This window comes from Arachis hypogaea, chromosome 14 (genome assembly GCF_003086295.3).
Source record: "Arachis hypogaea cultivar Tifrunner chromosome 14, arahy.Tifrunner.gnm2.J5K5, whole genome shotgun sequence".
Lineage (NCBI taxonomy): Eukaryota > Viridiplantae > Streptophyta > Magnoliopsida > Fabales > Fabaceae > Arachis > Arachis hypogaea.
In genome coordinates, this window is record NC_092049.1 from 32847515 (window position 1) to 32860204 (window position 12690).

At 41.4% G+C, this 12690-nt stretch overlaps 1 non-coding gene across 1 annotated transcript; it reads left to right on the forward strand.

Annotated features, from left to right (window-relative positions):
• The first annotated feature begins 12315 nt into the window (after positions 1 to 12315).
• Positions 12316 to 12423, forward strand: LOC112745340 (small nucleolar RNA R71). The gene has a single exon (XR_003173275.1). It is a non-coding gene; the product is annotated as a small nucleolar RNA R71 (small nucleolar RNA).
• Positions 12424 to 12690: the final 267 nt, after the last annotated feature.

Consider the following 12690-nt stretch of genomic DNA (forward strand, 5'->3'; position numbering starts at 1 on the left):
TGTTGAGAAGTCTCCCCCTTCCTTACGTTAGAGTCCACGTTAACTTAGTTAACGTGGCTCTTTTAACGTAGGCTTGCCAACCTTCGAGAACGTTAGTGACACTTACCATTGTCACTAATGTTCCAATCTGCCCCTATTTCTCACGTTAGAGTCTACGTTAACTAGGTTAACGTGGCTTCTAACGTGGCCATGCTAGCCATCTCCAACGTTAGTGACAAAGTTGAGTGTCACTAACGTTGGCTCATCATTCCCTTATCCACGTTAGCTTCCACGTTAACTAAGTTAACGTGGGAATTAACGTGGCTCATAGTAGCTTGTGTGGGCTCATTCCAACGTTAGTGACAATGTTGGGTGTCACTAACGTTGGCGATCTCCTCCCTTCTTCATGTTAACTTCCACGTTAACTAAGTTAATGTGGGAGTTAACGTGGCTTATTGGGGCTTGTGTGGGTTCCTTCCAACGTTAGTGACAATGTTTGGTGTCACTAACGTTGTCGACCACCTTGTTTCTTCACGTTAGCTTCCACGTTAACTAGGTTAATGTGGGAGTTAACGTGGCTTATTGTGACTTGGCCAACGTTAGTGATAAAGTTGAATGTCACTAACGTTGGCTTCCCCTTTACTTCTTAACGTTAGAGGCCACGTTAACCAAGTTAACGTGGCAACTAACGTGGCCACTTATGAGCTTGGTCCAACGTTAGTGATAATGTTAAGTGTCACTAACGTTGGCTCCATTTCCTTTCTTCCACGTTAGAGTTCACGTTAACTTAGTTAACGTGACTCTTAACGTGGGCAATGATGGCTTCGAGAGCGTTATTGGCAATTACTTTTCTCATTAACTTTGCAAGTTACTCCCATTCCACGTTAGTGTTAACGTTAGTGTAACTAACGTAGCCACTAATGTGGTTCTTCTTTGCTTCCTTTGTCCTGAAATCAAGCAATAAAGTGTATCAAAGTTCTAATCCAAGTCATGGGAAATGAAACATCTAATTTGTCATTAAATTCATGCAAAATCCTCATGAAATCATGTAAGGTGCACAATGTATGCTCGAATCAAGATGTAAGTGAATATCTACCCCAAACTAGCTTATTTCCTAAGGAAATGCATGAAACTACCCTAAAAACAGTAAAGAAAAGGTCAGTGAAACTGGCCAAAATTCCCTGGCATCACAACACCAAACTTAAAGTTTGCTTGTCCCTAAGCAAGTACTGGAACAAGAGAATGATGAATGCCAAGAGAAATGAATCATTCTTGTGGAAGTCATGTCCCTGGTTTTATGGTGGTTTCATGCATAGCAACTTAGGTTCATTCCTGGCTTTCAGACCTTTATCATGTCCTATAATACTCACTGTGATTGCATCCCATGAGACTTTTATTCATTGATCCTTTTATTGTTATTTCAGGGCTTATTTTTGTTCTTAGGCTAAGTGCTCTGTAAGGGGGCAACTCTTTAAAATAAGTTTTCAGCCAACACTCCCGAACCAGTTGGTTCAAGGTGCTAAGTGTTGAAGCACCCCTAAGGACTTACTTGCTCAAGTCTCTCCCCCATACATACACACCACAGGCATATAGTTTATTTATTTTCTTTTCTTGAGACCTTGGTGTCCAGCACCTCTTTGGGTTAATAAATGCTCTGTAGTGAAGGTTACTCTTGATAGTAGACTTTCAGCTGATAATCCCGAGTTAGTTAACCCAAGTTACCAAGTGATAAGGCACCCCTAAGAGCTTATTCATCCAAGTAGATCCCTCATACAGGAGCACCACAGACACATGCCTCAAGATTAAAACCATTGGTGCCTAGCCTTATTGCTTACTCTTTTTCTTTTATTTTTCAACCTTTATTGTTCTTTCCCTTTTTCTTATTAGGATCTTCTTATTTAGCTAGTCTCATGAGGTGTATTCAAAGCATATGATTCAGGACAGATAGTTGTCTTCCCACCTTATGGTTGAACTAACTTAGCTAACTTATGACTATACCATAAACTTATGAACTTACTCCATAGTATGAACTCCTCTCTGGTCTTTTGAAACACTCATTCTCTTTTTCATTTGATTCAAAGGGACAAGCATACAAGTAAGTAAAGAGATGATGCAGTGACATAGAGACTAGCAAACATAGACCTATTCAAAAAAAAAAAAACTTTAAAAGACAGAATTGAAAAGGTTCAAACTATTATGGAAGCATGTTCTATTTCATACAAGATCTTCCTTATTCAAAGCATAGAAAAAGATGGACCAAAGAAGGAACTCCACCACCTTTTACTCATGTGGTTGCCCATGCTCTCCTCCTTGCTTGTCCTCCTTGTGTCCCTCTTGAGTGCTCGTACTCCCATTCCCTTTGTTTTTTCCAATCAACTTCTTCCAGAAACCACCATCTTCCATCTTCTTCTTGAGTGTTTCCTTCTACTGTTTCACCTTCCTTTCTTCTTGTTCTACAAAATCTTTTTGGACCTCATCATATGTAGGGATGGCATAGTGTAGATGATACATATTACTAGACATGTAGTTCAACTTGGCCTGAGTGTTTATGTTGAACTCCTCCCAATGTAGTTGCCGTCCTTCATTAAGTATAGTGAACTCATTGAATGCTTTCATTTGAGCTATTTACCGCTGATTGAGTTCTTGCAAGTGCTTATCTTGACGTTCTTGCCTCTCAGTAACTTGGTGGATGGCTTGAGTGAGCTGGGAGTATTGTTCCTGTTGCTGCTCTATTTGTTGTTTCTGCCATTCTTCTTGTCGGCTCATCCAGTTGGACTAAAGGTTTAGTATTTTCTCTTGTCCTTCCATCTGTCTCATCCCTAAATCTTCAATGGCTCTTAGAAGGTGGTTCATATTCAAGTCGGTTGGGTCATGATGCTCTTCTTGTTGATATTCTTCCTGATGATGCTCCTCTTGGTGAGCTCCTTCTTTCGCTTTTAGCTTTCCTATTTGTGGCCTTCTTTGTTGCTGAGCAGGTGTAGTATAGACCAGACGCTGGATAGTCATTAGCCTCCCAGGGTTCACCCAGTCTGGATTGCTATCCTCAAAGACCACCTTGGCCTTTATGCACAATCTGAGAATGGTGCTAGGGTACCAAAGTCTGGCACTTGAATCAGCCTTCTCAGCTGACTCTTGAATCCCCTCAGCTATGAGTTCATGCACATTGATTTCTCCACCCTGTACTAGGCAATGTACCATAGTTGCTCGATTAATATTGACCTCTGAATTATTTGCAGCTGGGAGGATTGACCTCCTTACGAGTTCAAACCACCCTTTGGCTTCCGGGCTAAGGTCTCCCCTCTTGATGAACCGGGGTCTTCCATCTGCATACCTCTCCCAATCAGCTGCTATGACACAGATGTCAGTCACGATTTCTGTGAGCTCATCATTGTCAGGGCTCTTACTTATCCTTGCATGATAACTGGGCTCATCAAAATGTGGTGATTTCAAGTGAAGAGTTCTTGTTATAGCATTTGGGCTGAAGTCTACCTCCTTTTCTCTTACATAGCTTTTGAAGGTTGGGGCCCTGGTTTTGTCTTCTCTAACCACATTTGCGTAGAACTCTTTGATGAGGTTTGTATTGATCTTCCCCTCTGGATTAGTGAGCCTTTGCCACCCTCTTTGTTCAATTTTCTCCCGAATCTGTGGGCACTCGTCTTCATTGATTTGGAAGGTTAACTCGGGCAGTATCTTTTTGAGCTTTATCCGCTCAAATTCTCGTTCATGGAAGGCAGTTTTGAATCTCTTCTCATCGAAAGGAATGTTCTCCATTGGTTCCTTCCTCTTTTGCCTCATGAAACTTGATGATGCCATAAATTTGAGTTGCTGTTTGAGGGGATTGGAAGGTAAGGATAGATGAGGAATTTGGTTGGTTGAGACGAGGTGTGATGAAGGGGTTTTGGATGTCGAAAGTGTGAAGTGTGGAGAGTGGGAATTTGAATGTGAGGGGTAAGCATGCACTAGGACTCATTTATATAGGGAGATTATGAGTGAGTGGATGGTGTAGATTGATGGAATGGTTGCTTGATGGACGGTTGGGGTTGTGCATGGAGAATGGACAAGGATCATCACTTTATGAGGGTTATTGGTTCGGTCTTCAAGAGTCTCCTCTCTTCAATGTTGCATGGCAACATTTTCCAATGCATTCCTTCTTGAGACAAGTGTGTAGTTTCTCTTCATGAAGTGGCCGAACCTTTCTCCTTTAATTGTCCAATCAATATCCTTCAATGCTCCTCTCCTTTTCCCTATAAAGATCAAATAAGAAAAGTAAAAAAAACAAGTTAAACTTTACGGCCAGAATAATAAAAAGAAGAAAAGATTTTGTTTATTCATGAACTCTAACTAACTAACTAACTGTGTATCCTTATATGCACATTGGTGGCACCATGGGGTGACACCAAACTTAGTTTGGAGCACTGTGATGAAAAGTTCTGTTCAAAGCTCCAAGACTAGCATGCTCTGAGTTGCATCCATGCTTTCTTGGCATGCTTTGAACACCAAACTTGTTCTTCACTATATACTGCATAACAAGGATTTCACCAAGTGTTTGTCGAGTTTGGGTTGGAACATGAATATTGACTTATTCACTATTAAAAGCATATAAAACATGGGTTGCCTCTCATGAAGCGCTTCTTTAGCGTCACTAGCTTGACGTTTCTCCTTCATCAGGGAGGTTGATAATGCTTCAAGTCCTCCCCTCTTGCCTTGGACTTATATCCATTGGTTGTATCAATGATCTCTACATGTTCAAAGGAGAAAACTCTGTTGATAGTGAAGACCTTAGGTAACTGAGATGGTACAGTGGGGAAATCAGGGGGGATATCTGGGAAGTAAGTTGAGATCACTTTATCCCCTGGAGAGAAGTCTTCCGTAGGGATCTTCTTGTTCCTCCACCCCCTTGGTACCTTCTTCTTTTTCCCTTTTGATGTTGCCTTGCTCTTGGTGACTTCTTCTTCTAAGGGAATTTTGTTGTTGTCTTCACATGTCTCTGGTGGTTTAGGTTCCTCCAGCTTTTCCTTGAGTTGTGACAACTGCTTATTTCCTTGTTCATCAACCAAGGGCTTTCCCAGATGGGCTGGTTGTGCTTCAGTGCTTGCTTCCTCTGTCAGCATCTCATTATGATCTTTGCTTGGTTCTTTGTTCTCTTGGTCTGATTCTTGTGAGAGTTTGAAGACATTAAAGCTGAGTCATTCATCATGGATCCTCAATATTAGCTCCCCTCGCTCCACATCTATGAGTGCTCTGGCTGTAGCTAGGAATGGTCTTCCCAATATGATTGGGTGAGTGTGACTTTCTTCCATGTCCAAGATGACAAAGTCTGTGGGAAGAAAGTACTTCCCAACCTTTACCAATACATTTTCCACCACTCCTATTGCTTGTTTTTGAGTTTTGTCTGCCAGCCTTATGACTACATCTGTGGGCATTATCTCATTGATCTTCAGCCTCTTCACCAGGGATAAGGGCATTAAGTTGATGCTTGCTCCCAAATCGCAGAGTGCTTTATCAAACATTGTTTCTCCTATGGCACAGGGGACATGAAAACTCCCTGGATCTTTTCTTTTCGTAGGCAACTGTGGTTGAATGAGGGCACTGCACTCCTTGTTCACCACTATAGTTTGGCCTCCCTTGAGTGAGCTTTTCCTGGGAAGCAGCTCCTTCATATACTTGATGTATACAGGCATTTGTTGAATAGTCTTGATGAATGGTATGTTGACATGCAGAGATGCAAACAAATCTAGAAACCTTGAGTATATTCTCTTCTCCACAGCACCATTGAGCAGTTGGGGAAAAGGTGCATAGAGTCTCAGTAGCTCCTGTTGTGAGATTTCTGGTTCTTGATGATCTTTTTCCTTCTTCTCTACTGAGGTATCTTCAGGTTGTTCTGACAGCTTGCTTGGCTTGTCCTCAGTCTCCTTATCACTTATAGTGACCATCTTGCAATCTTCCTATCTTACTTTCTTTGTTTCACCTCTCGGATTCTTCTCTGTGTCACTTGGGAATCCATCTGTGGGTTTGGGAATTTGCTCAGAGAGATACCCCACTTGAGATTCCAACCTCTTGATTGTGTCTCCCTGGTTCTTGAAACTGGCTCGCACTTCCTCCTTGAACACCTTGTTGTCTTGAATCTCCTTGCCTATGCCTTCAAGTAGATTCTCAATCCTTGAGAGTCTGTCATCAAATGATTGTAGATCGTGATTAGAGGTGGAAGGATGAGGTAAGTTATTTTGGTTTTGATGTGGATGTGGAGAGGTGTTGTTATTGGGGTGTTGATATGGTCTAGATGTGAAATGTTGGTGGCTTGCGTTGTTGGGATTTGGGCGTCTTTGATCAAGGCTTTGGTCTTGTTGATTTCCCTACCCAAAGTTTACGTGATTCCTCCATCCAGGGTTGTAGGTCTTGGAGTATGGATCATGATTTTGCCTAGGTGAATTCCCAATGTAGTTGACCTGCTCCTGACTTCCCTCTGCTTCTTCATTCACTCCTTCTTGGGTTGTTGATGAAGTGGAGATTGCTGCTACTTGGTTCCTCTCCATCTTCTTGGTGAGGTGAAGTGCGAATGAATATCTTAGAAGCGGAATAAGTTGAATTGAATAGAAAAACAGTAGTACTTTGCATTAATTCATGAGGAACAGCAGAGCTCCACACCTTAATCTATGGAGTGTAGAAACTCTACCGTTAAAAATACATAAGTGAAAAGTTCAGGCATGGCCGAGAGGCCAGCCCCCAAAACGTGATCAATAGATGAAACTACAGGTCATAAGATGTCTAATACAATAGTAAAAAGTCCTATTTATACTAAACTAGTTACTAGGGTTTACAGAGATAAGTAATTGATGCATAAATCCACTTCCGGGGCCCACTTGGTGTGTGCTTGGGTTGAGCTTGAATGTTACACGTGCAGAGGCTCTTTCTAGAGTTCAACGCCAAGTTGTAACGTATTTTTGGCGTTCAACTCTGGTTCGTGACGTGTTTCTGGCGTTTAACTCCAGACTGCAGCATAGAACTGGCGTTCAATGCCCTTTTGCGTCATCTAAACTCGGCCAAAGTATAGACTATTATATATTTCTGGAAAGTCCTGGATGTATACTTTCCAACGCAATTGGAAGCGCGCCATTTTGATTATGTAGCTCCAGAAAATCCACTTTGAGTGCAGGGAGGTCAGAATCCAACAGCATCAGCAGTCCTTCTTCTACCTCTGAATCTGATTTTTGCTCAAGTCCCTCAATTTCAGTCAGAAAATACCTAAAATCACAGAAAAACACACAAACTCATAGTAAAGTCCAGAAATGTGAATTTAACATAAAAACTAAAAAAAACATCCCTAAAAGTAACTAGATCCTACTAAAAACATACTAAAAACAATGCCAAAAAACGTATAAATTATCCGCTCATCACAACACCAAACTTAAATTGTTGCTTGTTCCCAAGCAACTAAAAATCAAATAGGATAAAAAGAAGAAAATATACTATAAATTCCAAACTATCAATGAAACATAGCTCCAATCAGATGAGCGGGACTTGTAGCTTTTTGCCTCTTGAATAGTTTTGGCATCTCACTTTATCCATTGAGGTTAAGAATGATTGGCATCTATAGAAACTCAGAGTTCAGATAGTGTTATTGATTCTCCTAGTTCAGTATGTTGATTCTTGAACACAGCTACTTTATGAGTCTTGGTCGTGGCCCTAAGCACTTTGTTTTCCAGTATTACCACCGGATACATAAATGCCACAGACACATAACTGAGTGAACCTTTTCAGATTGTGACTCAGCTTTGCTAAAGTCCCCAATTAGAGGTGTCCAGAGTTCTTAAGCACACTCTTTTTTTTTTCTTTGGACCTTGACTTTAACTGCTCAGTCTCAAGTTTTCACTTGACACCTTCACGCCACAAGCACATGGTTAGGGACAGCTTGGTTTAGCCGCTTAGGCCAGGATTTTATTCCTTTAGGCCCTCCTATCCATTGATGCTCAAAGCCTTGGGATCCTTTTTATTACCCTTGCCTTTTGGTTTTAAGGGTTACTGGCTTTTTGCTCTTGCCTCTTGGTTTTAAGAGCTTTTGGCTTTTTCTGCTTGCTTTTTCTTTTTCTATATTTTTTTTTCGCCATTTTTTTTCTTTCTTTTTTTTTTCTGCAAGCTTTTATATTAACTGCTTTTTCTTGCTTCAAGAATCATTTTTATGATTTTTCAGATTATCAAATAACATGTCTCCTTGTCATCATTCTTTCAAGAGCCAACATATTTAACATTCTTAAACAACAACTTCAAAAGACATATGCACTGTTCAGGCATTCATTCAGAAAACAAGAAGCTTTGTCACCACATCAATATAATTAAACTAAGTTCAAGGATAAATTCAAAACTCATGTACTTCTTGTTCTTTTGAATTAAAACATTTTTTCATTTAAGAGAGGTGATGAATTCATAAGACATTCATAACTTTAAGACATAGTTACTAAATACTAATGATCATGTAATAAGACACAAACATGGATAAGCACTTAACATAAAGAAAACGAAAAACAGAGAATTTAAGAACAAGGAATGAATCCACCTTAGTGATGGTGGCGTTTCCTTCTTGAGGAACCAATGATGTCCTTGAGCTCTTCTATGTCTCTTCCTTGTCTCTGTTGCTTGATCCCTAGTGATTTTGGTCTTCTCTAATTTCATGAAGGATGATGGAGTGATCTTGATGTTCCACCCTTAATTTTCCCATGTTGGAACTTAATTCTCCTAGGGAGGTGTTGATTTGCTCCCAATAGTTTTGTGGAGGAAAATGCATTTGAGGCATCTCTGGGATCTCATGGTGATGAGCTTCATGCGTCTCTTGAGCTCCATGAATGGGCTCTCTTGTTTACTCCATCCTTTTCTTAGTGATGGGCTTCTCTTCCTCAATGGGAATGTCTCCTTCTATGTCAATCCCAGCCGAATTGCATAGATGGCAAATGAGGTGAGGAAAAGCTAACCTTGCCATAGTGGAGGACTTGTCAGCCACCTTGTAGAGTTCTTGAGGTATAATCTCATGAACCTCCACCTCTTCTCCAATCATGATGCTATGGATCATGATGGCCCGGTCTATAGTAACTTCAGACCGGTTGCTAGTGGGAATGATTGAGCGTTGAATGAACTCCAACCATCCTCTAGCTACAGGCTTAAGGTCCAGTCTTCTCAGTTGAACCGGTTTGCCTTTTGAGTCAATCTTCCATTGAGCTCCTTCCACACATATGTCCATGAGAACTTGGTCCAACCTTTGATCAAAGTTGACTCTCCTTGTGTAGGGGCGTGCGTTCTCTTCCATAATTGGCAAGTTGAACGCCAACCTTACATTTTTCGGACTAAAATCTAAGTAATTCCCCCGAACCATGGTGAGATAATTCTTTGGGTTCAGGTTCTTACTTTGATCATGGTTCCTTGTGATCCATGCATTAGCATAGAACTCTTGAACCATTAGAGTTCTGACTTTTTGGATGGGATTTGTTAGAACTTCCCAACCTCTTCTATGGATCTCATGTCGGATCTCTGGATACTCATTTCTCTTGAGTTTGAAAGGGACCTCGGGGATCACCTTCTTCTTGGCCACAACATCATAGAAGTGGTCTTGATGAGCTTTGGAGATGAATATTTCCATCTCCCATGACTCGGAGGTAGAAGCTTTTGTCTTCCCTTTCCCTTTTCTAGAGGATTCTCCGGTCTTGGGTGCCATCAATGGTAATGAAAAAACAAAAAGCTTATGCTTTTACCACACCAAACTTAGAATATTGCTCTCCCTCGAGCAAGAGAAGAAAGAATAGATGAAGAAGAAGAAGAAAATATGGAGGAGAGGATGGAGAGGTGTATTCGGCCAAGAAGAGAAGAGAGGGTTGTGTTGTGTGAAAATGAGGAAGAATGGATGGCTATATATAGGGAAGGGAGGGGGGTAAGGTTCGGCCATAAGGGTGGGTTTTGGGTGGGAAATTGATCTTGAATTTTGAAGGTAGGTGGAGTTTATGAGGTAGGTTTATGGGGAAGAGTGGATGGATGTGAGTGGTGAAGTGGTGATAGGTAAGAGAGATTGAGGTGATTGGTGAAGAGTTTTGGGGAAGAGTGTTTATTGGGAAGAGAGGATGAACATTGAGAAGAGGGAAGAAAGTGAGTGGAGGTAGGTGGGGATCCTGTGGGGTCCACAGATCCTGAGGTGTCAAGGATTTGCATCCCTGCACCCATTAGGCATGTAAAATGCCTTTGCATGCAATTCTGGCATTTAAACGCCGAATTGATGCTTGTTCTGGGCGTTCAACGCCAGATGCTTGTTTCTGGTGTTCAGCGCCAGCTCTTCTTCACTGCGCATTTCTGGCGTCTGAACGCCAGGATGCTGCTTGTTTCTAGCGTTCAACGCCAGATCCATGCTCTGATCTGGCGTTGAACGCCAGCCAGATGCTCCTTACTGGCGTTTAAACGCCAGTAAGATCCTCCTCCAGGGTGTGATTTTTCTTCTGCTGTTTTTGATTCCGTTTTCAATTTTTATATTTATTTTGTGACTCCACATGATCATGAACCTAATAAAACATGAAATAACAATAAAATAAAATTAGAGAAATAAAAATTGGGTTGCCTCCCAACAAGCGCTTCTTTAATGTCAATAGCTTGACAGTGGGCTCTCATGGAGCCTCACAGATGTTCAGAGCATTGTTGAGACTCCCCAACACCAAACTTAGAGTTTGGATATGGGAGTTCAACACCAAACTTAGAGTTTGGTTGTGGCCTCCCAACACCAAACTTAGAGTTTGACTGTGGGGGCTCTGGTTGACTCTGTTTTGAGAGAAGCTTACTGTGCCTCTTTTCCATGTTTACAGAAGGGTGACCTTGAGTTTTAAACACAAGGGAGTCTTCATTCAATTGAAGGACTAGTTCGCCTCTGTCAACATCAATCACAGCTCTTGCTGTGGCTAGGAAGGGTCTTCCAAGGATGATGAATTCATCCTCATCCTTCTCAGTATCTAGGACTATGAAATTAGCAGGGATGTAAAGGCCTTCAACCTTTACTAACACATCCTCTACTTGTCCATAAGCCTGTTTTCTTGAATTGTCTGCCATCTCTAATGAGATTTTAGCAGATTGCACCCCAAAGATTCCCAGTTTCTCTATTACAGAGAGAGACATGAGGTTTATCCCTAAACCAAGGTCACACAGAGCCTTTTCAAAGATCATGGTGCCTATGGTACAAGGTATTAAGAACTTTCCAGGATCCTGTTTCTTCTGAGGCAATGTCAGTTGATCCAGATTACTTAGTTCATTGGTGAACAAGGGAGGTTCATCTTCCCAAGTCTCACCACCAAATAAATTGGCATTCAGCTTCATGATTGCACCAAGGAACTTGGCAACTTGCTCTTCAGTAACATCCTCATTCTCTTCAGAAGAAGAATACTCATCAGAGCTCATGAAGGGTGTAAGGAGGTTTAATGGAATCTCTATGGTCTCTAGATGAGTCTCAGATTCCTTTGGTTCCTCAGAGGGAAACTCCTTATTGATCACTGGACGTCCCAGGAGGTCTTCCTCACTGGGATTCACGTCCTCCCCTTCCTCTTTGGATTCGGCCATGATGGTTATATCAATGGCATTGCACTCTCCTTTTGGATTTTCTTCTGTATTGCTTGGGAGAGTACTAGGAGGGATTTCAGTGATCCTTTTACTCAGCTGGCCCACTTGTGCCTCCAAATTTCTAATGGAGGACCTTGTTTCATTCATGAAACTTACAGTGGCCTTAGATAGATTAGAGACTAAGTTTGCTAAATTAGAGGTATTTTGTTCAGAGTTCTCTGTCTGTTGCTGAGTGGATGATGGAAAAGGTTTACTATTGTTAAACCTATTTCTTCCACCATTATTAAAGCCTTGTTGAGGCTTTTGTTGATCCTTCCATGAGAGATTTGGGTGATTTCTCCATGAGGGATTATAGGTGTTTCCATATGGTTCACCCATGTAATTCACCTTTGCTATTGCAGGATTTTCAGGATCATAAGCTTCTTCTTCAGAAGATGCCTCTTGAGTACTGTTGGATGCAGCTTGCATTCCATTCAGACTCTGAGAAATCATATTGACTTGTTGAGTCAATATTTTGTTCTGAGCCAATATGGCATTCAGAGTATCAATTTCAAGAACTCCCTTCCTTATAGGCGTCCCATTATTCACAGGGTTCCTCTCAGAAGTGTACATGAACTGGTTATTAGCAACCATGTCAATGAGTTCTTGAGCTTCTGCAGGCGTTTTCTTTAGGTGAATGGATCCACCTGCAGAAGTATCCAATGACATCTTAGCTAATTCAGATAGACCATCATAGAATATATCCAGGATGGCCCATTCTGAAAGCATGTCAGAAGGACACTTTTTGGTCAGTTGCTTGTATCTCTCCCAAGCTTCATAGAGGGATTCACCTTCTTTCTGTCTGAAGGTTTGAACATCCACTCTAAGCTTGCTCAGCTTTTGAGGAGGAAAGAACTTGGCTAAGAAAGCCGTGACCAGCTTATCCCAAGAGTTCAGACTATCTTTGGGTTGAGAGTCCAACCACACTCTAGCTCTGTCTCTTACAGCAAAAGGGAAAAGTATGAGCCTGTAGACTTCAGGATCTACTCCATTAGTCTTAACAGTATCACAGATCTGCAAGAATTCAGTTAAGAACTGAAAAGAAGCTTCAGATGGAAGTCCATGAAACTTGCAGTTTTGTTGCATCAGAGAAACTAA